Source organism: Harmonia axyridis, chromosome X (genome assembly GCF_914767665.1).
Source record: "Harmonia axyridis chromosome X, icHarAxyr1.1, whole genome shotgun sequence".
Lineage (NCBI taxonomy): Eukaryota > Metazoa > Arthropoda > Insecta > Coleoptera > Coccinellidae > Harmonia > Harmonia axyridis.
This window is the reverse complement of record NC_059508.1, coordinates 30,977,234-30,979,733: the sequence shown is the minus strand read 5'-3', so window position 1 is coordinate 30,979,733 and position 2,500 is coordinate 30,977,234. Positions and strand designations below refer to the sequence as shown.

The window sequence follows — 2,500 nt, the reverse complement described above, 5'->3', positions numbered from 1 at the left end:
GGAGCCGGCTGCTTATGCTGACGTTCGTGGTTGGGCGAAGTCTTGTGATATCCTCGAAACGAGGAGCCGGCCGCACGTGTGTGCAGCCTTCGTTGTAGGTCCATGTTTAGAGATGCTCACGAAATGAGGAGCCGGCCGCTTATGTCGGCGTTTGTGGTTGGGCGAAGTTCCTTGATGGAACGAGGAGCCGGCTGCTTATGCTGACGTTCGTAGTTGGGCGAAGTCTCGTGATGTGCTCGGAATAAGGATTCGAAGCGCTTGGATTGCCGCGTTCGTGGCTGGGCGAAGTTTCGTGTTTGGCACGGAACGAGGAGCCGGCTGCAGGTTTTAAAGATTCTCGCCCGAAATCGATCAGTCGTTACCGTTGTCTACGGACTTCGGTAGGACGATCTATTCCAGGGACGAAGACGTCGACGTTGTGCGACGCCCGTTACATTAGCGTTTTTATGCTCTTTCGGGATTGTCTGCGACGTTTGTCTCCGTCCGAATTTTTTACGATAATTGTCACTAGATTAGTACGCAAACTAGTTGAACCGAAGATTTTGCGCCGATCGACTGACGTATTGACCCTTCAGTGGGTCGTCTCAGTCATTGGAATGTCATTCTCGAGGAGGTTCGCAGTTGGCGTCTCGTATTTCGAGGGAAAGTCCATTGCGACTAGTACCGAGAAATCGAACATAAAAGATTACCCTGAACGGTGGATCACTTGGCTCGTGGGTCGATGAAGAACGCAGCTAATTGCGCGTCAACATGCGAACTGCAGGACACATGAACATCGACATTTCGAACGCACATTGCGGTCCTCGGACACTGTCCTCGGACCACTCCTGACTGAGGGTCGGTTCCATTACAAAGACTGCCCGGCCAGACGTTATGGCTTGACGAAGTGACGACGTAAAGGTCGTCTAACGTTGATCCTGTACCGAAGGTCATTTGGGCGAGTTGGACGGTTTGCCGCGTGACGATCAACGTTCTGTCGTTTCGACGCCTCGTGTGTTGGAATGATGAGGAGTTGTTTTCGTAACGCGCCGTCTTGAATTGCGAAAGCATATATTGTGGTGTCGTGGTATTGCTCGATCTGCGCCCATGACTGTAGACATGCGATCGTCGTGTCCGAGAAATCTGAACGACGTCCGATCGCTTTAATGTGCCAGTTGTCGCGCGTTGCGGATGAGCTTTCATGAGCGCACCCCCGAAACACCGAAGCACTTTGCTTGGATTCGCATGATCCGCCATACGGAGCAGGAGATAATAGACGCCTTTGAGTAGGCTAACTCCCTCGCGTAAGGTACGTGATTTTATGAGCCGCCAAAGGTTAGTTTCGGAACGTTTCGATGATTTGAACATACGACCTCAGGACAGGTGAGACTACCCGCTGAATTTAAGCATATTATTAAGCGGAGGAAAAGAAACTAACTAGGATTCCCTTAGTAGCGGCGAGCGAACAGGGATTAGCCCAGCACTGAATCCCGCGATCGTAACCGGTCGCCGGGAGATGTGGTGTTTGGAAGGATCCATTATCTGGCGAGTTCGCGGCGCGTTCAAGTCCATCTTGAATGGGGCCATCGCCCATAGAGGGTGCCAGGCCCGTAGCGACCGCTGCGGCTTGCTAGAGGATCTCTTCTTAGAGTCGGGTTGCTTGAGAGTGCAGCCCTAAGTGGGTGGTAAACTCCATCTAAGGCTAAATATAACCACGAGACCGATAGCGAACAAGTACCGTGAGGGAAAGTTGAAAAGAACTTTGAAGAGAGAGTTCAAGAGTACGTGAAACCGTTCAGGGGTAAACCTGAGAAACCCGAAAGGTCGAATGGGGAGATTCATTCGCGCCTGTTGTTGGGATTTACTGACTGTGGAAACGGCGACGTTCGCGTTGGCTGTTCCCTTCGGTTCATCTCCGGCTTCGGACGCGTGCACTTCTCCCCTAGTAGGTCGTCGCGATCCGTTGGGTGCTGTTCTACGGTCTCGAGTGTAGCCCGTGAGCTCGGATTTTCCGATGTTTACGGACACTGGGTTTCCGAACAGCTCGCTCGACGGTTTACTGATGGCGGGAGGCCGCGACTTAGTTCGCGTCCGGCCCGTGGCAAGTATGTGAATTGTGATGGCGATCGGACCTAGTGCCGATTCCGTCCGTTTGCGACTGTTCGCCGCGGTGTTCTTGGACAGACCTCTTGAAACGCCGATCAGCGACGCTATTGCTTTGGGTACTTTCGGGACCCGTCTTGAAACACGGACCAAGGAGTCTAGCGTGTGCGCGAGTCATTGGGAATCACTAAACCTAAAGGCGCAATGAAAGTAACGGTTCACTTTATGTGAACTAAGGGAAGATGGTCGGTCTCCATGACTGACCCGCATTCCCGGGGCGCCTCATTCTCATTGCGAGAGGAGGCGCACCAAGAGCGTACACGCTGGGACCCGAAAGATGGTGAACTATGCCTGGTCAGGACGAAGTCAGGGGAAACCCTGATGGAGGTCCGTAGCGATTCTGACGTGCAAATCGATC

The 2,500-nt window shown here is 52.9% G+C and overlaps 1 non-coding gene and 1 pseudogene across 1 annotated transcript; both read left to right on the top strand.

The window, feature by feature from the left end:
- Positions 1-686: 686 nt before the first annotated feature.
- LOC123686777 lies at positions 687-841 on the top strand. Its single transcript, XR_006748537.1, has one exon. It is a non-coding gene; the product is annotated as a 5.8S ribosomal RNA (ribosomal RNA).
- A 507-nt stretch (positions 842-1,348) lies between these two features.
- Positions 1,349-2,500, top strand: part of LOC123688161 — a 4,971-nt pseudogene continuing 3,819 nt past the window's right edge.